Here is a 24,155-nt window from a genome sequence, read left to right as displayed (position 1 = left end):
TTAGTAAATATTTTGTTGTTTATTAAAAAATATTTTATTTAACAGAAAATATTTTGTTGCTCAGTCATGTCCAACTCTTTTGGGACCCCATGACTGTAGCTCGCCAGGCTCTTCCCGTGGGATTTCCCAAGCAAGAATACAGAAGTGGGTTGCCATTTCCTCCTCCAGGGGATCTTCTTGACCCAGAGATGGAACTGGAGTCTCCTGCGCTGAAAGCAGATTCTTCACAACCCAAGAAACCCAAAAACAGTATTTATCAAACATTGGTCATATGTAAGGCTCTGTGCTACCTATTAGCAAAAAGTCACATTAAATTCAAGTTCTGGATATCTAACATAAAAGAAACACTAAGTTCATCCTTTTGCATTGCAAAAACCAAAAACCAAACACAGCAACACCCCCCCCCCTCAGCAAAGAGGAATCCCCCCTTAAGTTCCCCTTCTGTACATTCAAGTATTTGTAAACCTAATGGTTCTAAGTACCTGTACAATTATGCAGAGTTTAGCCTAAATAATATTAACAAAAATTCTGTTCAAGATCATAGATGCTTAAGTAAAACTAGAGTCTGAAATCAGAGCAAAGAAAAAGCTGAGAAGTAGAACGCAAAACTAAGAAATTAAATTGTGATAATGACTGCATTCATGAAGATAAACTTTATTTAATGGGGAGGGGCTCTGAAGTACTTATGAGTATTTCACATATATTGATTAAAAGTCACTATAGAGTCAAATCTTAGTCTTTCAAGAAAGTAACTGTGTTAACACTGGTAAATAATCACAATTAAAAAAAAAAAAACCTCGTCTACTTTGTTCTGAAAAGTTTTATTTTCCTTAAGAAAAGGGGCGGGGGAGGGGGCAAAACAAAACCAAAAAAGGAACAAACAGAAACCACTCTGAGCTGGCGACTGCGACAGGCCAGCCAGACACCCAGGCTTTCCGGGTCGTGCGTGGCTTTGGGATGGATGTCCGCGAAGAGAGCCCTGGAACCACCCATCACGTCCCACACCCAGATGCCAAGAAAGCAGCAGTCACGGAGGAGGCCCGACACACACAGGGGCTGGTGGGGTCGGGGCCCCGCTGCAGACGTGGAGAGGCCCTCGGGGCGGGGTATCGTAGAGAGAGGCACTGCGGTCGTAACCCGGTCGCCCAGGCCTGGGAAAGCGCCGGGGGCGTCCCGGGCTCGAGGGCACCCAGCACTCGCGCGGGACGCCTTGTCATGAGTCACGGAGGCGAGAAAGCAGGCGGGCGGGGGAAGAAGCTGCAGGATGGAGGGAAGCCCGACCCTCGGGAGGGAAGCGAGCGGGCGGGGAGGCCCCGACCTCAAGCGGGGAAGGGAAGGGGGGGGGGGGGGTCTTGCCAACCCACGCCCTGCCCGCCCTGCCCTCACCTCCATCCGACGCAACAGGCTCTGCGACCCGGTCCCGACCCCGGGGTCTGCGGGCTGGGAGGCGGGGGCAGCTGCCCGCAGCCATGACAGGCGCGGGGCGGGCCGCTGGCGGGCAGGGCCGCACGTGCGGGCAGCGCCCCCTCCCAGGCCTCCCTGGGCGCCTGCCCGCCCCCGGGCGCCGGCCCCTCACCTCGGCGGCCGCGACGCGGCCCGGCCTGCCCCGACCCCCCCACCCCCACCCCGGCCGAGCGGCGGCGGCGGCACGTACTCACCGCCGCTCGCGGGCTCTCGGGCTTCGCCATGACTGAGGCGCCCCCGCCGCCCCGCGCTTCGACCGAGACTGACACGCGCGGCTGGCCGGGCGGGGGCGGCCTCAGGCGACCACCCGGATGACAGAACCCGTCCCCGCCTCTCCCCACCAGTTGAGCAGCGGCCGCTGCCCATGGGCGCCCCCGGGGCTTCCTCCCCACGCCTGGGGCGGCGGGTGGCAGCGACGGGTGGCGGCGGCACTTACCGGCGGCGCGGCCAGGCCCCCCTGTCAGCGCGGGGCCGGGAGGGAGCGGAGGGAGGAGTGAAGGGGCACCGCCTCCCCCGCGCCGCCACGCACCCGCCTGATTGGCCCAGTTCACTCCCCCAGCGCGACCCCACCAGCCCCTGCGAGCGGCACTCCGGCAGCACCGGCGCGTCATTTGCATATTTGTGCCCGCGCCGCTGATTGGCCCGGGCTCGGAGGGGCGGCCAAGGCCTCGGCAGCTCCCGCCGCCGCTCCCGCCGCGCCGGGCGCCCGGGGAGGGAGGATTCCCTTCCGTCGCTCCCCTTCCCACACGACCCGGCCTGACCTGGGGCGGAGGGCGGCGGGAGGCGGGGTCGCTGCCCGGCTCCAACATGGCCCCGCCACACCGCCGACCCAATCGCCGGTGCGGTTACTCCGGGAGCCCTGGGCGGCCTCGGGGCGGGGAAGTGTTGGGGCCGGGCGCCCTCTGGCCGGAGCGCGGGGCAGTGCAGTGGCCCGGGCTCTCCTCGCCGCCCCGCCGCGGCCGCCACGTCAGGCCGCGCCCTCGCGGCGGCCTCTCCCCTCCCCGCGGCCCCGCCGCCACGTCAGGCCCGGCAGGCACACCCCGGCCGCGAGCTGACCGGCGGCGGGGTCGGCGCCTAGGTCACTCACTCGCTGGGCATTTCCCCGCCAGGCTGGGGTCCGCCGAGGAACCAGGAGGGTTTCCGGAGCCTCCCTCTTGACAAGGTCGTGATTTCGGACCCCAGGTTCTCCCTTCGGTCTGAGACGGCGGTGGCACACGCCTGTGCCTTAAAATCGGGAGCCAGGAGAGTGTCGCCGCGATGATACAGCGATTCAGTCCCGGTGCTAAGCACCAAGCGCGAAGGGGGCGCCAGGCTAAGGAGAGACCCAGCCCCATGTCCCCATCTAGAGAGAGCGCGCGCACCTCAAGTGGTGGAGAGCCGGGCTGACACCTCGTCATCCCCATGATCAGGCCCGCGTTCTAAATTGCACAGCTCTGAAGGGAAGGAAAGAACAACCTTCTCCAACTCTCCCGCCCCCCCCCCCCTCCTCCAAAGTGGGGGACGAACTGGTCCAAGACTAGGGAGCATACTAGAAAACCACTGGCTTACGAAGGCCTGGGGACACCTGGGTTCCTACTCTGTCACTAATTAACTGGGTGACCTACATTAAATCATAACGTGTCCCAAGGCCTCGGTTTTCCCTTCTGTGAAATGAAGAGGCTGGACACATTTTCTAAAAGCCTTCCGGTTCTAAAAATTCTACAGGTCTCTCAGGTCCTGAGCTGGCTTTAATACCCGATTAAAACTTTAACATCCATATAAGAACGAGAGAAGACAAAATAATGGAAGGTTACAAGTTCAGTCGGCCTTCCCTCATAGCTCAGTCGGTAAATCATCTGCCTGCAATATGCAGCACCCCCTTATGTTTGTTCCGTTTCCCATCCTAGGAGGGTAATAGTTAACATTCACTTTGAGAAGGGATAGACTACCCACTCCAAAATTCTTGGGCTTCCCTTGTGGCTCAGCTGGTAAAGAATCTGCCTTCAGTGCTGGAGACCTGGGTTCGATCCCTGGGTTGGGAAGATCCCCTGGAGAAAGGAAAGGCTACCCACTCCAGTATTCTGGCTTGGAGAATTCCATGGACTGTGTATTCAGTGGGGTCGCAAAGAGTTGGACACGACTGAGCGACCTGCACTGCACTTGCGGTTGACAGAAATCTCTTGACTTTCTGTCTTCACAAAGAAGGATAGAGCAGTGTCACTGTGCTTGTTTATGCCTGATCAAAATGGAATGGCTGCAGTATACAGACAGCTAGTTGCCAAGTAATTTCACTCTTTATGAAGGTTATGTAGATCAACACAACATTGTTTAGCTGAGATGCTGAACCGGGGTTGGGAGAAAACCCTGCTGAGGGAGAAGGTACAATTACAGTTTGGATTCCCCTGGATACTTAGTAACAACTACACGCTAGGATAAGAATACACAAAAAAGAGTCCACCTTTGAGCTCCCTACACTACTTATTTGAATGCCACTTTAGCTTGCAAATTCTACCTGCTGAGTCAAATCCAAGGCCAGTAACATCTCATTTATCTGGCAAGATACTCCATTTAAATGAAACCTTTACCCACTTGACAGAATTCCTCTCCCCAAGAAAACCCACATTTTCTTGAATACAACAGCCCTTTGAAAAATACACGGTTGGTGATTAAGAAGCATCGTTATCATTATTACCATTATTGCATTTTATTATGACCAATGAATGCCCTTAAAATTATGTAGATCTATGTCTCTATAATAAATTACCTCTAGAATGCTGTTTTATGATTACTTTAGATTTACATCTTTTTGTTTTATGTCTCCTTTCTCACTACTGGGCTGACACTTCTCCATTCTTCTCCCTAACAACCTTCTTTCCTGTTTTTGCTTGTTTTTAATGATTCTATTGTACTATGAACTTAGACACAGATAAACTTCTATTATTAGTTTAGACTTTCAAGTTTTGAGTAATGATTTTCTGTGGGGCTGTCCTGTGCATTAAGCACATGAGGTTGTGTGACATCTGTTTTAACTGCTCAATAACTAGTTTTCAAGATTGCCGGGAGAAATATCAATAACTCAGATATGCAGATGACAACACCCTTATGGCAGAAAGTGAAGAAGAACTAAAGAGCCTCTTGATGAAAGTGAAAGAGGAGAGTGAAAAAGTTGGCTTAAAGCTCAACATTCAGAAAACTAAGACATGGCATCCAGGCCTATCCAGTTCATGGCAAATAGATGGAACAGTGGAAACAGTGGCTGACTTTATTTTTCTGGGCTCCAAAATCACTGCAGATGGTGATTGCAGCCATGAAATTAAAAGATGCTTACTCCTTGGAAGGAAAGTTATGACCAACCTGCTGCTGCTGCTAAGTCGCTTCAGTCGTGTCTGACTCTGTGCGACCCCATAGACGGCAGCCCACCAGCCTCCCCCGTCCCTGGGATTCTTCAGGCAAGAACACTGGAGTGGGTTGCCATTTCCTTCTCCAATGCATTAAAGCGAAAAGTGAAAGTTAAGTCACTCAGCGGTGTTCGACTCCCAGCAACCCCATGGACTGCAGCCTACCAGGCTCCTCCGTCCATGGGATTTTCCAGGCAAGGGTACTGGAGTGGGATGCCATTGCCTTCTCCGATGACCAACCTAGACAGCATATTAAAAAGCAGAGACATTACTTTGTCAACAAAGGTCCGTCTAGTCAAGGCTATGGTTTTTCCAGTGGTCATGTATGGATGTGAGAGTTGGATTATAAAGAAAGCTGCTGCTGCTGCTGAGTCGCTTCAGTCGTGTCCAACTCTGTGCGACCCCATAGACGGCAGCCCACCAGGCTCCGCCGTCCCTGGGATTCTCCAGGCAAGAACACTGGAGTGGCTTGCCATTTCCTTCCCCAATGCATGAAAGTGAAAATTGAAAGTGAAATCGCTCAGTCCTGTCCGACTCTTAGTGACTCCATGGACTGCAGCCCACCAGGCTCCTCCGTCCATGAGATTTTCTAGGTGAGAGTACTGGAATGGGGTGCCATCGCCTTCTCCGAAAGAAAGCTGAGCGCCGAAGAATTGATGCTTTTGAACTGTGGTGTTGGAGAAGACTCTTGAGAGTCCCTTGGACTGCAAGGAGATCCAACCAGTCCATCCTAAAGGAGATCAGTCCTGGGTGTTCATTGGAAGGACTGATGTTGAAGCTGAAACTCCAATAGTTTCGCCACCTGATGCAAAGAGCTGACTCATTGGAAAAGACCCTGATGCTGAGAAAGATTGAGGGCAGGAGGAGAAGGGGATGACAGAGGATGAGATGGTTGGATGGCATCACCGACTCGATGGACATGGGTTTGGGTGGACTCTGGGAGTTGGTTATGGACAGGGAGGCCTGGCATGCTGCGGTTCATGGAGTTACACAGTTGGACACGACTGAGCAACTGAACTGAACTGAACAAGTTTTCACTTATTTCTTAAATCTTAGCAGTATTCTTGATAACTGAAGTTTCTGAATATGTGCACTCTAGAAAAACCATTGCAAAGGGTGGCTCTACATTTTAGGAGGCTACATCAGTAAATACTACTTTTTGCAATTTAAATGAATAAGAATCAATAATCATCAACATCTAAATCTAGTAATAATGGCCTACTAGTTCCTCAGGCAATGGAATATCCACAACCAGGCAGTAGCAATGCTCTCTCCAGGTCCCTCTATTCCACTCTAAAAATGGCTCCATTCCTGTCCAAAGTCTTTCAAACCCAAAAGACCCCATATCTGCAGACACAATGTTTCAGGTCTCTAGGAAGCTGTGCTTTGTCAGACAACTGTTCTTCACACCCTGAATGAAGCATTCTACAAGTGTATGCAGTCGGTACCATTTACTGAAATCTAACTAGTCCCAAGCACTGTGAAGGGTTTATAAGGGTTTAGTTAAGGAAGCTAGCAACTTCCAGGTTTGTTATGGTATTAATTACATAATTGTAATTTTATTTTACATTCATAGTGACTCTATGATAAAGGGGTTATTCTCCCCTATTTTACAGATGGAAAGGGTTCAAAATCTTGCCCTGGTTACACAATCACTGAGTGGCAGAGATAGGATTCAAACTTAAAAAAGCCTGTAACTCTTAGCCATTATACTATATCCCTCCCTGAGCTTTAGTTTCCCATTCCAAGTTTACTGAGGAAACGCACATTAACTAATTTGGCACCTTGCAAGGAGGAATTCCCTGCATAGCCATTTTGGTTGAGATTACCAAGAAAGGAATATCTCAAAATGTATATAGTGTATCAAACTTGGCATTTTCTTGCAAGTTTGAGGGGTATGAACCAATGCTCTGGTACTGTGCACTTTGGGGAATAACTGGTAAAATCAAGATTCTAAGATGGCCAAACTAAGGATTAGACCCTACTTCAGTGAGACCTACAGAAGTGATGCCCACAGAACAGTCAAAACAACCTTAAAGAAAGAAGAAAGTTGGAGGATGCTTGCTTCCTGACTTCAAAACTTACTACAGCATTGCAGAAATTGGACAGTGTGGTACTGGCATAAGGATAGACATATGGATCAATGGAATAGGATTGAGAGTTCAGAAAAAACCCTTACATTTATAGTCAATTGATTATCAACAAGACTGCCAAGACATTTAAATTGAGAATGGCAACTATATATGCTAGAGAATGAAGTTGGATCCCTACCTCACACCAAATACAAAAAAGAATAAATGAAAAGGGATCATAGACCCAAATGTAAGAGGTAAAACTATAGCACTCTAAGAAGAAAACACAGGAGTAAATCTTCAGGAACTTGGGTTAGGCAATGGTTTCTTATATATGATACCAAAAGCATAAAGAATAAAAGAAAATATAAAATTGGACTTCATTAAAATAAAAACAACTTTTGCACAAGCAACCAAAGAAAAAGATAAACTGAATGTCAAAATAGAAAACTTCTGTGCTTCAAAGAACACTATTAACAAAATGCAAAGAAACACACCTACAGAATGACAGAAAATATCTGCAAATCATACATCTGATAAGGGTATAGTATCCAGAATATATAAAGATCTCTTACAACTCAGCCATTTTTTAAAAATCCAATTTTAAAATAGGCAAAGTATTTTTGAATAGACATTTCTCTGATGAAGATATACCACAGCCAATATGCACATGAAAAATGCACTCTAATAATCGGTAGTTATTAATGAAACACAAAGCAAAACCACAGTGAAATACGACTTCACATCCATTAGGATGGCTATCATAAAAAAGACTGGCAATAACAAGTGTCCATGAGGATGTGGAGAAATTAGAACGCTCATACATTGCTGGTAGGAAAGTATTCAAAAAATGGTGCAGCCACTTTGGTCAATAGTCCTTTCAAAGGTTAAACATAGTTATTATATGACCCAGAAGCCCCAGTGAGATGAACACATGTGTATAACTTACACATAGAAGTTCACAGCAGTGTCATTCATAATAGCTCCAAAGTGGAAACAACCCAAATATCCATCAAATGATGAACTGAACCAAAGTGTTACATCCATACAATGGAAAATTATTCAACCACAAAAAGGATTGATTGACTACTGCTACCTAATACAACATGGAAGAAGATTGAAAACATTCTGCAGAATGATAAGAGCCAGATACAAAAGACCACATATATGGTTCCTTTACATGAAATGTCCAGATTAAGGAATCAAGGGAGAAACGAGGTGGATTAGTGGTTGCCTACGGCTGGGTTGGGGAGAAAGGGATGAAGAATGAAGAGTAAATGATAATAGATACTTATGGGGGGTGGGGGGTAATGAAAATGTTCTAAAATTAGATTGTGGTGATGTTTGTACAACTAAATACTGCTGAAGTGTGAATTTTTATGGTAGGTAAATACTATTTCAATAACGCTTTTTTTTTTTTTTACATTTCAATTTATTTCAATTGTTTATTAATGGACCAGATTACAAAAATAATCCTAGTAGATACTTTAGTTCATCCTTCTAATAAGCTAAAGCTGTTTTTTAAAAAGTAATGCCTACCAGCAACTTCCAACTTTGTTACAGTATTACATTCATTAAATTCATATATTTATGTATATATATATATATATATATATATACACACACACATGTTGAGCAAAAGGAGTAGATACATTTTAATTATATTTATCAATTAAGAAGCAAATAATTTTTTTAATCTGAAGATTATTGGAGTGGCACTGTTATTTCTCACATTGGGCTCACCAGTTTGGTGACTTTGGGGTAATTTATATGCATTTAAATACCCTCACCATGTATGTCTACCAGGTTGGGAGCTGTGTTGGCTACAGAAGAAGGGATCGTTATTCCCATATAAATAATCATGAATTATTAATAATAAATACTGAACAAATGTGTGTAGATAAAATATTTTTTCATTCATCTTCTTTGACATTCATTCACAGGTTGAGGCACTAAAGTAAATGTTCTTTCACAGAGTATACTTTTGTAATCTTTTACACATTTTATGTAGATTCATAACTTAAAATGTTTTTATGCCCCATTATATTATGGATTTCCATCTTTCTGCAATTATAAGTAGTAGCTTGAGGAGCTTAGATACTTTTCCACTTTAGGGAAAGAATCTGAAAGGAACTTATGTTGGTTCATGTGTGTGTGAGTGCATGCACTCAGTTGTGTCTGATTCTGCGACCCCATGGACTATAACTTGCCAGGCTCCTCTGTCCAGAGGATTTTTCAGGCAAGAATACTGGAGTGGGTTGCCATTTCCTTCAGTAGTGAGTAAAAACTAACTTCACATTAGCCCCTGGGTGTTGTGAAATTTCCTGAATTCCGTGGAGAATACAGGTTGTTTTTAGAACAGGGGTAAAGGACATCACTAGAAAGCTCTTTAGCTTTCCTTTTCAGGCTCTTGTTCAAGCAAATAGAAAAGAGGGTTGGCTTTCAGTTGTAGTTAAGAGCACCTCAGAGATCAATTAAAAGCATGTTCAGCACTGTTTTCAAATCTAGAGGCTGCTGATAAAAACATCCAAAGGATATATTCAGCCAGGCAGCCGGTTCTTCAGACTCTTATCTTAGGCCTACTTAATCAGGGAAAGATCTTAGAGTCTCTAAATTGTATCTATTTTATCCCCTGCTTTTAGTTAGGAGTATACCTCAAAGCATGATCCTACTTGACAGTTCAAATCTTTCACTGTTTTGATTTTCTACAGTTGCTTGTCCTGGGAATTTCCTGGTGGTTCAAGGGCTAGAACTGCACGTTCTCACTGTCAAGGGTCTGGGTTTGATCCCTGGTCAGGGAACTAAGATCCCACATGCTTCATGGCATGGCAAAATAAAAAAATAAGAAAAAACACACAATTGCTTGTCCTAATCTTTTTTTTTTTTTTTTTGTCCTAATCTTAAAAGAGATTTTGCTTTTTTCCTTGATAAGACATCCTGAGCATCTTATTCCCTCTCTTTGTCCATCTGCTTTTCTTTGGGTAACATGAGCACTCCTGGAGAAGTTTCTAAATCAAGTTTGAGGGGACGAAATGTATGACGTGCAGCTGCTATTTAAGAAATTAATTCATTCAACAAATATTTAAAGAATATCTGTGAATGGGAATTCCCTGGTGGTCCTGTGGTTAGGCCTCGACACTTACTGCCTAGGGCAGTGAAAACAGGAAAGTCATAGAGATTAAGCCTTCTACAGGCTTATATTTGATTTCTCCATTACAGATATTTGGGCTTCCCAGGTGGCACAGTGGTAAAGAAACAGCCTGCCAATGCAGGAGATGCAAGAGACATGGATTCAATCCCTGGGTCAGGCAGATCCCTTGGGGTAGGAAATGGCAACCCACTCCAGTATCCTTGCCTGGGAAATCCCACAGAGATTTCTGGAGCCTGGAGGGTTACAGTCCATGGGGTTGCAAAGAGTCGGACACAACTGAACGCGCATGCACACACACACAACACACACACACACACAGATATCTGACAAACATCCCACCTTCCAGAAAGTCTGGTTGGCTGGAGAACTCAAAAATAGTATGTTGGAGAATCCCACAGAGATTTCTGGAGCCTGGAGGGTTACAGTCCATGGGGTTGCAAAGAGTCGGACACAACTGAACGCGCATGCACACACACACACACACACACACACACACACACACACCCCTATCTGACAAACATCCCACCTTCCAGAAAGTCTGGTTGGCTGGAGAACTCAAAAATAGTATGTCAGAGAGTATGTGGGTTCAATCCCTCGTGAGAGAACTAAGATCCTGCAAGCCTCATGGTGCATCCAAAAAAGAAAAGAAAGGAATACCAGTGAGGTGACAGGTGCAGCGCTAGGTGTTGGAAATACAACAGTGAAAAAATAGGCATGGTTCTTTCCTTGATGACAAGTTTTGTAAAGTAAATAAACACCCATGAATTAATTATTTTTACTAATATCCTAATACTTAACTTACAGGTACTGTGATTGGTGTACTTAAAAAAAAAGTATGCTCTACATCATAAAGCCTAAGGACTAATGGAAACTGTAGACTTATATTTTTCTAATCAACTAGATTGTTTTAGAGGTATTATGGGCATCTTATTTCAAGGAGAAATCCATCCTGGTGCAATTGAAATCCATCTTGTCCTGTTTCAGCTTCAAAAAAAGAAAAAATCGTACGAGGTTTCCTGTGAATATTTCTCAACTTGTTTTTCCTCATTCATTATAGCCATGACTATAACTTGGTCACCATCTTTCCATAATCCTATTGGCCAGGTTTCACACTTCTTGTTGTGTCTTAGAAAGAGCTTAGAGGACTCATGTATTATTGCTAGGAATAAACTCTTTAACAATTACTTTAGTCTTGTATTTTAAAAAAATAATAATAATTGAATTTTTTTTCTTGCCTCATATGAATTTCTTCAGAAGGGCTATCTTTCTTATTAAGATCATCTTTTAAAGCACTTTTATTTTATCAGGGCAACATACCATCTCTTATGTAAAAGCATGAGGGGATTATTGGAATTCTTGGACATTCTGGTTGAGGGTACATATTAATTATAGTTGTTTTCTCTGCAATGAACCTCATGGTTTGTTTTATAGAGAATGAGTAACAACATGCCAACCAGGAAAATTAATTCCAGGTTATATGATTGAAAAAAAAAATTGTTTTAAATTCAAGAGCAGAGAGGCCTTTAGAAAGCTTTGCTGAAAATAAATCAGTATAGCTTTTTATTACTCTGGTTACCATTACACAGTAAGCAGTTAGTAACCCTGCAATTTTTTTTTTTTTCCCGCGCTTCATGGCTTGGGGGAATCTCATCTTAGTTCCCCGAACAGGGATTGAACTTGGGCCCTCAGCAGTGAAATCACAGAGTACTACCCACTGGACCACCAGGGAATTCCCAAATCCTGCACAACTGAAGTAGAAATCTTTATGAAAACAAAGAAAGGAACTGAGTCAATGTTTCTTAAAACAAGATATTCATAGAAATTAAGCCTCTCAGTCGGTAAAGAATCTGCCTGCAATGCAGGAGACTGGGGTTTGATTCCTAGGTCAGGAAAATCCCCTGGAGAAGGACATGGCAACCCACTCCAGTATTCTTGCCTGGGAAATCCCATGGACAGAGGAGCTTGGTGGGCTACAATCCATGGGGTCATAAGCGTTGGACACAACTTTGCAACTGAACCACCATAGGCACAAATTTGATTTCTCCAACATTACAGATATTTGACAAACATCCCACCTTCCAAAAAATTTGGTTGGGTAGAAACCTCAAAAACAGTATGTCAGAAAACTGAATTTCTTCCAAAAGGAGGCCAGATCTGCCACACTGATAAGACTGTATTTGAGTGATGGCTAACAACAAGATAAAAGACTAAAATGTTAGGCCAAATCCTCTGGGTATCAAATATATAATTGAATTTACCCCTTTTCACAGTTTATCTCAGTGTCACGGAGGTCTGCCTAGCTTTTTCTCACAGTTAGCAATTTTTGGCTAATCCTGTGGAGCCCTATGTCCAGCACACAGTACCCTGGCTCCTGGGGGACACTCCTCTTTGGGGTCCCTTTGCAGAGTGTGTGTTGTTTGGCAGGGACATGCTGAGCGATGTGTGCAAACTATAAGTAATGTCAGGCTACAGCTTGCTCACTCTCTGCCACTCCCCTTTCTAGATAAACGAAAGGGACTACAGGCTTTTCTGTTCCTCAAACACACCACTCTCCTTGGCTTGGGATTTTTTTCACCCTCTATTCCCTCTGCCTTACCATAGGCTCTGGGTTCAGCGGCTCCTTCAGGTTTTGCAAAAATGGTTCCTCTTAGAGGCCTTCCTTGATGCCTAATTACTGACTGTGTTTGCTTCTTAACACCACAGTTGTGTTTGTATGTTTGCCTCTGCCCACTAGAAAGCAAGATTCTGGAGGCCGAGGCAGGGTCAGTCTTGCTCCTGGAAGTATTTCTAGCACCTAGAACACTAGTGCTCAAGAAATGTGTATTTTCACGACTGTATTTATAATAGATAACCAATAAGGACCTACTGTATAGCACAGGGAACTCTCCTCAATATTCTGTGATAACCTGAATGAGAAAAGAATTTGAAAAACAATAGGTACACTTACATGTATAACTGAATGACTTTCCTATACACCTGAAACTAACATGTTCATCAACTATGCTCCAACATAAAAAACTCTCACTAAAAAAAGAAAAATGTCTATTTTATACTGATGAACTGCTTATCCAATATATCTGTAATGTCCTGGCAGGAAGAACTGCTGTCATTTGGGGTTATCCCACCTGGTTTTGAACAAGATACTGGAAGCCTCAACTGGAGATTTTCAAGCCTTACTGCATACTAGCATCACTGGGGAAACTTAAAAACTACCTTTGCTTAGACCCTGCCCCAACCTAGGGGTGATGGGTCTCAGGCACCAGTATGTTTTATTTTTATTTTTTCATTTATTTTTATTAGTTGGAGGCTAATTACTTTATAATATTGTAGTGGTTTTTGCCATACATTGACATGAATCAGCCATGGATTTACATGTGTTCCCCATCCCGATCCCCCCTCCCGCCTCCCTCCCGCCTCCCTCCCCATCCCATCCCTCTGGGTCTTCCCAGTGCACCAGCCCTGAGCACCCGTCTCATGCATCCAACCTGGGCTGGTGATCTGTTTCACCCTTGATAGTATACTTGTTTCAATGCTGTTCTCTCTGAACATCCCACCCTCGCCTTCTCCCACAGAGTCTAAAAGTCTGTTCTGTACATCTGTGTCTCTTTTTCTGTTTTGCATATAGGGTTATCGTTACCATCTTTTTAAATTTCATATATATGATATGTTTTAAAAGCTCTTTGTGTCTTTGCTTGTGTAACCAAGGTAGAAAGTACTGGTCTAAGTGACATGGAACTGAGTAACTACCCAACTGCCATGTTCTTGTCCTCTAGGTGGGTCATTCCTGTGTCACTGCTGTTTAGGGAAACTCAATGTGTTCTTTAGACTACCTTTGTGGCTTCTGAATATCTGTCTTGCTATCACAAAGGGGCAGAATTAGGCATAAACCAGATGAAAAATTAACCTCTCAGGAAAAAGACAAGGTGTCCAAGTAACCTAGGTTCATCTGTTAGTTGTTATTTAGTCTCTAAGTCATGTCCAACTCTTTGTGACCCAGCTAGGCTCCTATGTCCATTGGATTTCTCAGGTAAGAATACTGGAGTGGGTTGTCATTTCCTACTCCCGGGGATTCTTCCTGACCAGGGACTGAACCTGCATCTCCTGCATTGGGACAGGAGGATTCTTTACCACTGAGCCATCTGGGAAGCCCTCATCTGTTAATACGTGCTCTGAAAACCTCAAACTCAAAGGGGAAAGTTCCAGCACTTTTCTTCCTTCATAAAAGAAAGTCATCAATAAACTTCTTCATTTAGCTGTAGAAATCAGAGGCAATCATTCAAGTGCAAAGCACGCAAAAAAACAATGCTCCCAGAAGAGGGATGTGTCCAAATTCCATCCTCTTCTTTGTAAGAAATAGAGACCAAGTAGTGGTTGGTTCAGAAACACTTGTCCAAGGACTTCCCTGGTGGTCCAGTGGCTAAGACTCTGAGACCCCAGTGCAGGGGACCCGAGTTCCATTCCGGGTCAGGGAACTAGATCCCACATGCTGCCACTAAAGATCTCACGTGGTTCAATGAAGACCAAAGATCCCCTGGATTGCAACTAAGACCCGGGACAGCCAAATAGATACATAAATACTAAAAAAAAAAAAAAAAAAAACGGAAAAGAAACACTTGTCCATACTTTTTGTTATGACAAACTCTAAACTTATAGACCTTACATAAAGTTGGGACCTCCCCTTTTTTTTTAAAGGAAAAGCAACGGTTATTGGTATTTTCCTCAAACTGTGCAACTTAATAAACTGTTTTCTTCTTTATTTTTCAAAACCACCATCAGAACTGTTCACAAAAGCTAGATTCATGCTAAAAGTCAATGTTGTTTCCCCTCCAGTTAGAAAACCTAAATAACTATAGTAAAATGAACATGCACACAGGATTAGAAGTAGAAATATTTGAGTTACCATCCAGGCCCTATCACTTGCCAGCTGAATGAATGATCAGCAGTCTTTCTGGCCTGTTAAATGAGAGTCAGAACACCTATGCTCCCTGCCGCACGTCATTGTTTCTTGCTAGTAATATTCACAAACTTTCTCTGAAAATGTTGCTGTGTGCAAATGAAAATTACTGGGTGGGAGGGAGGCTCAAGAGGCAGGGGATTGAAGTTGTTGTATGGCCGAAACCAATACAACATTGTAAGGCAATTATCCTCCAATTAAAAAATTATTTAAAAAAATGAAAATTACTGGTCTTCCGTCTTACAGTGAACTTTTAAGCAAAAAAACAAACAACTACAAAAAACCAGTGGTTACAGTAATTAGAAATGTTGACCCAGGATATACTAGGTGTCCAGCAAAATGCTGAAGAAGTTGTTCCTGAATCCATTAAACCAGAACAGTAGGTAGATCACCCAACAGGGAAAGCCATTTCCTCTGCAACAGGAGAAACTCAGCTCGGCCAAATCCAGACATGACACAATAAATCCACTTATTCATCCCCCAAAGTCTGTTTCCACCCCTTAAAGTTCCTTCATCTCCCGCAAAAGATGTCCAGGCTATGGATGGGATTATTTAAAATCAGAGAGCCTTGGGGTTCCCCTGGTGGCTCAGGAGTACAGAATCCACCTGCCAATGCAGGAGACAGGGATTCAGTCCCTGACTTGGGAGGATCCCAAATGCCGCAGGGCAGCTAAATCCGTACACCACAGCTACTGAGTCTGTGCTCTAGAGCCCAGGAACTGCAACTACTGAAGCCCAAGAGGCCTAGAGCCCGGGTTCCCCAATGAGAAGCCACCCTCCTGCCACAAGAGAGGAGGCCCCTCTCGCCACAACTGGAGAAAAGTCCAAGCAGCAACAAAGACCCAGCACAGCTAAAAATAAATAAATAACATTATTTAAAAATCAATAAATTCAGAGAACCTCTAATTTAGTCAAGAGCAGGGCACTGAACTTGAATCGCTATGAGTTTAAAATTCTATTCCAGGGTAATTCCAGGGTAATTCTATTCCAGGTAAATTGCTGATACAATTTACCAAGTCATATGAGCCAAGAAAAGCTTCGTTGTTGTGTTTAGTCACTAAGTCATGTTTGATGCTTCTGCAACCCCGTGGACTGTAGCCACCAGGCTCCTCTGTCCATAGGATTCTCCAGGCAAGAATACTGGAGTGGGTAGCCATTCCCTTCTCCAGGGGATCTTCCGAACCCAGGGATTGAACCGAGGTTCAATCCAAAACCAGGGATCAAACTGAACTGATGACTCTACTGTATATGTATACATAGTATCACAGAAGAACACATCTGGGGGCTTCCCTGGTGGTCCAGTGGCTAAGAATCCACCATCCAATGCAGGGGACAGGGGGTCCATCCTTGGTGAGGGAACTAAGCTCCTACATGCCATGGGACAACTAAGCCCACACACCACAACTAGAGAGTCCATGTGATGCAAATAAAGATTCCATGTGTCACAACGTAAGACCCGATGCAGACAAATTAATTAATTAAAAAAACAAAGCCAAAAACAAAACCCACCTCTCTTCATCAAAGCAAAGATTTTTTTCAGTTCAGTTCAGTTCAGTTGCTCAGTCGTGTCCAACTCTTTGCGACCCCATGAATCGCAGCATGCCAGGCCTCCCTGTCCATCACCAACTCCCGGAGTTTACTCAAACTCACGTCCATAGAGTCGGTGATGCCATCCAGCCATCTCATCCTCTGCCGTCCCCTTCTCCTCCTGCCCCCAATCCCTCCCAGCATCAGGGTCTTTTCCAATGAGTCAACTCTTCGCATGAGGTGGCCAAAGTACTGGAGTTTCAGCTGCAGCATCAGTCCTTCCAATGAACACCCAGGACTGATCTCCTTTAGGATGGACTGGTTGGATCTCCTTGCAGTCCAAGGGACTCTCAAGAGTCTTCTCCAACACCACAGTTCAAAAGCATCAATTCTTCGGCACTCAGCTTTCTTCACAGTCCAACTCTCACATCCATACATAACCACTGGAAAAACCATAGCCTTGACTAGATGAACCTTTGTTGGCAAAGTAATGTCTCTGCTTTTTAATATGCTGTCTAGGTTGGTCACAACTTTCCTTCCAAGGAGTAAGCATCTTTCAATTTCATGGCTGCAGTCTCCATCTGCAGTGATTCTGGAATCCAGAAAAATAAAGTCAGCCACTGTTTCCCTATCTATTTGCCATGAACTGGATGGGACTGGATGCCATGATCTTAGTTTTCTGAATGTTGAGCTTTAAGCCAATTTTTTTCACTCTCCTCTTTCACTTTCATCAAGAGGCTTTTTAGTTCCTCTTCACTTTCTGCCATAAGGGTGGTGTCATCTGCATATCTGAGGTTATTGATATTTTTCCCAGCAATCTTGATTCCAGCTTGTGCTTCCTCCAGCCCAGCGTTTCTCATGATGTACTCTGCATATAAGTTAAATAAGCAGGGTGACAAGATACAGCCTTGACGTATTCCTTCTCCTATTTGGAACCAGTCTATTGTTCCATGTCCAATTCTAACTGTTGCTTCCTGACCTGCATATAGGTTTCTCAAGAGCCAGGTCAGGTGGTCTGGTATTCCCATCTCTTTCAGAATTTTCCATAGTTTATTGTGATCCACACAGTCCCCTCAAAACAATCTATTGAACTGGGTCATGTGTCTAGTCTTCCCAAACTCTTTATTGGCTGCATGTTGATTTGGTTTATAAGTGTAATAGCAGGCAAAACAGACAAGCTGCGGTAGACCAATGGAGAAAAGTCCTATCATTCCGATTAGGTGCAGGCCTCATAGAGTTTGCGAACCTTACCTAGTAACATCTTACTGATACTGATAAACTAATTCAATGATTTTGAAATCTTTCTGAAGACGAGGAACTTCTTTCTTTAAAAAAGATTGTTATTATTATTATTATTTTCAGAAGCTCAAGATCTAAAACACAGAAAAGCAGAAGTCCCAAATGCAAAAAGAGAACCAAGGCCAAGGAGCCTTTCTGTGAGCTTAGGCACCCTCTGCCCTTCCCCACCCTTAGAAAGGCATCTCTGAAGACTTCCTGGGCTTGGAGGGGGACATTTTGAAAAATCCCTTCAGTCCAGCCCTTCATTCTGCAGATAAGGAGATTAAACCCCAAGAAATCCACTCAAGGTGGCCCTGTGAGTCTATGAAAGAACCAACCCTGGGACCCAGGCCTCTGACTTCTCTATTCAGCATTTTCTTGACTCAGAGGTTACTAGTTTTGAATTTTTCAAACAGCATAGCTGGGAAATTTTGATTTATTTCCCAAGATAACTGGTTAAATAGGTGAGGCAGAACCTTGGCACAGCTGGTCAAGTCTCTAAAAAATTTATCTTCTTAATAGAAGGTTGACCAGATGTCCCTCTCCTGTCTACCTCTGCTATCATGTTCTGTGGTGTACTGAAATTCTCTGTTTTGTACCAGACATCATAAATGGCCTGCACAGTATATCCAACTCTCTTGGGCTGGTTGCCCTCATTTAAAAATCAGAAGATTTTTGCCTAGAAATGTGGATTTCCAACTTCTGCTGAAAATGGAGAAATCCTAGCAATACTGAATTCTCATTCCTAGGTAACACTCCCAGGAGCTGAGAAGAGGCAGGCACTCTTTGGTGTGTCTCAGTCCCCACCCATCACTACCTGCTTGTGTCCATTACCGTCTATCCCCTGTAGGCATTTGAGCTTGTGACCCAGGGTCTAAAGCTTTTCTCTATAGAAGCTTTTTTTCTTTTTTTTGAGAATGGAACTTATAGAACTTATAGAAACAAAGGTAAACCTAAGAATCGGACACAGGGGATAATCTCATTTCAAAAGATGAGGTGAGGCCTCCTCCCTGGCGGTCCAATGGATAAAAATCCACCTGTCAATGGAGGGGACACAGGTGTGATCCCTGGTCCGGGAAGATCCCGCATGCTCTGGGCCAATTAAGTCCCAGCACCCAAGCGACTGACCTTGGATGCTGCAATTACTGAAGCCCGAGCACTCGAGAGCACTCGAGAGCCCACGCTCTGTGACAAAAGAAGTCACTGCAAGGAGAAACCCCCGCATCACAACTAGAGAGTAGGCCCCACAACTAGAGAAAAACCCGGGTACAGCAACAAAGACCCAGCGCCGCCTTACAGTTAAAGAAAAAAATGAGGTGAGTGTCATCACATATAATGCTGCTCTCTTTCATTGATTAAGGACTAAACTTTAGAGTGTCCTGACTCATTTATTTTTCTGAGGGCTGTTAAAATACCCACAGACTAACAGAGTTCCAAGGCTCAGCATTGCTTCCCTCTGTGTCCCCTATTATATGACTGTCTGTAGCGCGACTCCAAACCCTCCGAGCCCCTCGGGAGATGCATTATTAAACCACACATCAGCCTGTTTCCTGCATCCCAGGGCGCCTCCCTCAGCGCTACCGTTAGGAGGAATCATGCCCAGGACTGGGCAACACGGGTGGGGAGACAGCAGGCAAAAATGAGACAATTCCTAAGGAGCATTCAGTCCTCAGCTCCCAGCTGCGGCAACCCCGGGCCTCCTGTCACACTCTTGCTCCCTGCACGTCCCCAGATCTGTGATTGCCTCACACACCTCTACCAGTTCAATAACCTTACTCTATGCCCTCACTAAAATTTACAAAAGCATCGGATAAACAGGTTCACCCTAAGGTTTTAATAGTTCAGAACTGTGCATTTTTAAATTATTTTTTATTGGAGTATAGTTGCTTTACAATGTTATGTTAGCAAAACTGGATATTTTTTATTTTAGCTTTTTAACCTAAGTGCATATCACTAATGACAGAATTTTAGGGATCATGATTAGTTGATGAAAAGAACAGCTGGAAACAAAAAAAAGGCTTACTTTCAAATTATACCACAAAGGAGGAGGTTTATTTACTTTGTGCCTGAAGGGTTACCAGTTATACCACCTCCCCTCCTTCAGGATGTTGTTCAAATGTCACTCTCTCAGTGAGGCCTTCCCAAAACACATAAATTAAAATTATGACCAGCCCCCCCGCCCCCACACTCCCTACTGCATCCCTTGTATCTCCATATCACTTGGCACCATTTGATACACTCTATCTCGTTGTTATTGTTGTTTACCGTCTCCCTGCCTCCAATAGAACGGAAGCCCCTATGGGACCAGGGTCTCTGTCTGTCCACCACATCCTCTGTGCTGTGGCAGTGCGGGGTCCACAGAAGATGGTCCACAAAGGTTTATCAAACAAATGAACTTGTCACGTGTCATGCCCAGGCCTCAGGGTGACAATTATTTACATAGTCAACAGTTAGATACATAGGAGAACTTCTTGATGATGAGAGTGGCTACATATTTTAAAGCTGGAAGGGTGCTCAGAAGCTGTGATGTCTTTCCTTCCAAAAGCTGAAGTCAGTCACACAGTCGTGTCCAACTCTTTGCAATTCCGTGGACTGCAGCCTGGTCCCGCTCCTCTGTCCATGGAATTCTCCAGGCAAGAGTACTGAAGAGGGTTGCCATTTCCTTCTCCAGGATCTTTCCTTTACACGTAAGTATACATACATCTATCGGGCTTCCCTGGTGGCTCAGACAGTAAAGAATCTGCCTGCAATGCAGAAGACCTGGGTTCGATGTTGGATGGGGAAGATCCCCTGGAGAAGCGAATGGCAACCCACTCCAATATTCTTGCCTGGAGAATCCCAGGGACAGAGAAGCCTGATGGGCTACTTGTCCGTGGGGTTGCAAAGAGTTGGACACAACTGTGCGATTAACACCTCCACTTTCATACATAATATGTTTGAAATATATATATATATATAACAAATATACATATTTCCTTTCCTAAATATTTTTAAGGATGAGATACAGTCTTCTTTTTTTTTTTTAATCTGGAATTGACATCGGGTAGCCTATCTGGGAAGCAGGAAGCTGAATAAGATGACTTTTTTTCCCAAAATGCTACAGTGTAACCAAATGTGTGTAAGATGTGGGATGTGGGACATGATGGGGCGGCAGTGGTGAGGTGTTTGTGTGTGCGCGTGTGTGTTTAGTGTGGCAGTTGCATCTTTAACTAGATTATGAACCTTTCTTCATTTCCTCCGAGCTAACGAAGATGGAGTTTAGTTCTTTATCTGAAATGTGTCCTAGTAAATACATGCAATAAGACCTAATTTGAAAAAGCAACAGAGGATGTTTCTGGCTATTTAACTTTGCAGCACTGCCTTCCAGCTGTCCTTTGGGAAATAATTGTTTATTATTTTTTGTTTTTGTTGGTATTTATACCTTTTTACTATGCTTCTTTGACATCTTTGAACAGCATGCATGGGAAGCTTTGATTAATTCCCCAAATACAAACAACATGAAGCCTGGACTTCTGGTTCAAGTGTTCTAACCTGGCACCAAGGTCGGAACACAAATCCACTGGTGGACCCCAGACTAGATTAGATACATGGTGCTAAAGTAACATATGCATTATTTGTATGGAACTAACTGGCTAATGTCCTGAGCAGGGGTGGGCACAGGGTATCAGTGAAAAACAGACAATTTCAGCACAAGAAAGTAACCTCTTCAGAAAAGTTATTTTATCACCATGTCACTAGAGACATCACCAGTGAAACTTTTAAGACCTAGAGCATAGAAGATTAGGTTACCAACCCCAGATCAAAGGAGTATAGAAGAGAGACAAGAAATGACCTGCTTTTTAAGTACCTGAACTTATGAAACCTCCCAGACATAATCTAACAGTAGAACCTTATTTCTGGTCTCTATTATGATCCATTCTAAGGAATAACACATGTACAAGGTTATTCATTACAGTACATCAGTAAGTAATGGCAAAAGTTTGGAAACAAGTGATCATCTTGGGGGCCTGGTTAACCGAATTATGGAATATCCATACAATGGAATACACTTAAATAAATTTTAAAATGAGAATATTATCTATGAATGGAATTAGAATGCTTTCAAATGACAGAACCAAGATGTGGAATAATAGAGTATGCTACCATGGGGACAAAAGGTAAAACAAAAATGCATACATACAGGGACTTCCCTGGTGGTCCAGTGGTTAAGACCCCGTTCTCGTAATGCAGGGGACCTGGGTTTGAGTCCTGGGCAGGGAACTAGATCCCACATGCCTCAACTAAGAGTTCACATGCTGCAACTATGACCCTGCCCAGCCAAATAAATAAATATTTTAAAAAACACAAAAGACTGATCTAGGAACATTTTAAAAAATTAAAAAATAAAAATAAGACACCAAGAATACACACATACAGTTATATTTTCTTATATACATATGAAATATCTCTGGAAGGGTACATAATAAACCGAATCACTGGCTTCTTTTAGTAAAAGTACAAACTATTGGGTGTAAGATAGGATGTATTGTACAACATGGGGAATATAGCCAACATTTTGTAACAACTGCAAATGAAGTGTACTCTTTAAAAATTGTATAAAAAATTCTGGATAATGGGGTTTGGGAGAAACTTCTAACTGAATATCCTCTTGAATTTTGGATCAGACAAATGTAATTTCCACTCAAAATTTAAAAAGTTAACATTTTAAAGTGAAATAAAATTACATTAAATAAAATTTCTAATGTTAAGTAAGCCCTTCTTGAAAGGGGAGGGAGGGGAGTAGGAGGTACAAACTATTGGGTGTAAGATAGGATGTATTGTACAACATGGGGAATATAGCCAACATGTTGTAACAACTGCAAATGAAGTGTAATCTTTAAAAACTGTATAAAAAATTTAAATATTTTAAAAGTTAATTAAGCCCTTCTTAATCTAGGAGGTAGCATTTCTGTAGGTTTGAAATTTTTTCAAGATGAGATAATCCAGCAAAAGCAAACAACAAGAATATGCTCTGCTCTGGGGTAATAAGTTGGGTGCCTCCAGCTCAAGGCTGTCAAGGAAGGGGAAGTGCCAAAGATAATTTGCTTGCTTCAGACGTATACTTATGTTGGCCTGCAAGCTGAGGGCAGAGTGGAAATCTTTTCTTTGCTGCCATCAGAAAACAGGTTTCCAACACTGGCAATGCGGTTTCTGATCTTGCCATCCGAATCAGGCACAACCCTCTTTAACTGAAAATGGCCAGCGCCCCCCCACATCCCACACCCCCACCCTGGGCTGGTTACACACAGGTGAAAAAACAAAATGTCACAGTTAACCTTTTCTCTCCATGTTTGGCCACCCAGCAGATAAAATGCTAAACATGTAGTAAAGGACCTAAATGGAGTCAAAGCTTCAGCTTTGGAAAAGTTTTTCTTGGCAAACCCCTGGTAAGAGGGGGCAGCCCCTTGGGGACTCATAGCAAACAAGGGATTTCCTCTGTATGGGCTCAGCATGAGTCAACGTGCAGTGAGGTAGTTTTGATGGAGGGATGCCTGGATGAAAAAGGGAGGAGAGTCAACAAACTCGTGTTTCAGTCCTGAATCTACCTCAGAACTTAACACAGGATCTTAATTTTTAAAGTCTGAGTACTTCCCTGGTAGTTCGGATGGTAAAGAATCTGCCTGCAATGTGGGGGACCTGGATTTGATCCCTAGGTCAGGAAGATCCCCTGGAGAAGGAAATGGCAACCCACAACAGTATTCTTGCCTGGAGAATTCCAGGGACAGAGGAGCCTGGAGAGCTACAGTCCATGGGGTCGCAAAGAATCGGACACGACTGAGTGACTAATACACACACACACAGCCTCCTCTGTAAAATGGAGTCACAGTCATTGCCGCATCCACCTTCCTGGACCAAAAGATAAAAAAGAATACAAAGCTTTCGTCTGCTTGTTTTGGGGTGCACACGAGGCATGTGGGATCTTAGTTCCCTGACCAGGGATCGAACCCACACCCCCTGCACTGGAAGCCCGGAGACTCAACCACTGGACCACCAGGGAGATCCCTGCAAAGCATTTTTAGAACTCTTTAAGGCACCAGAGGCAAACGATAGGTTACTAAATACAACACAAAACACCTTTTAGTGATAACTGTGAAGTTTACAGAGAGGCAAACATTACCTTTAGAATCAGACATGTCGTAACTTTCTAGTCCTCAACCTTTATCTGCTATGTGACCTAGGACAAGCCTCCTACCATCTCTGAGCCTTAGTTTCCTCAATGCAAAATGCTGTTAATGTTAACTATTTAACAAAGCAGCTAGCTGTGAGAATTAAGTGGATGAACCTACCCAAGT

The 24,155-nt window shown here is 44.0% G+C and overlaps 1 protein-coding gene across 12 annotated transcripts in view; it reads right to left on the bottom strand.

Moving 5' to 3' along the window:
* CHD9 (chromodomain helicase DNA binding protein 9) overlaps positions 1–24,155 on the bottom strand; it is a 217,998-nt gene that overhangs the window by 152,403 nt on the left and 41,440 nt on the right. Inside the window, exon 1 of one of the 12 annotated variants that reach the window (XM_061138506.1) lies at positions 16,528–16,549. The exons of 8 other annotated variants lie outside the window; for them this stretch is intronic. The gene's annotated coding sequence lies outside the window, so the exon portion shown is untranslated. Of the gene's footprint in view, positions 1–1,658; positions 1,802–1,900; positions 2,030–2,551; positions 2,660–16,527; positions 16,550–24,155 lie in introns of those variants that run through there. 3 more of the 12 variants (XM_061138505.1, XM_061138500.1, XM_061138504.1) reach the window with 3 other exon arrangements.

The sequence above is a fragment of the Dama dama genome, chromosome 4 (genome assembly GCF_033118175.1).
Source record: "Dama dama isolate Ldn47 chromosome 4, ASM3311817v1, whole genome shotgun sequence".
NCBI classification, from domain to species: domain Eukaryota; kingdom Metazoa; phylum Chordata; class Mammalia; order Artiodactyla; family Cervidae; genus Dama; species Dama dama.
Note: the sequence above shows the minus strand (reverse complement) of the source record. Positions and strands in the feature narration are given on the sequence as shown.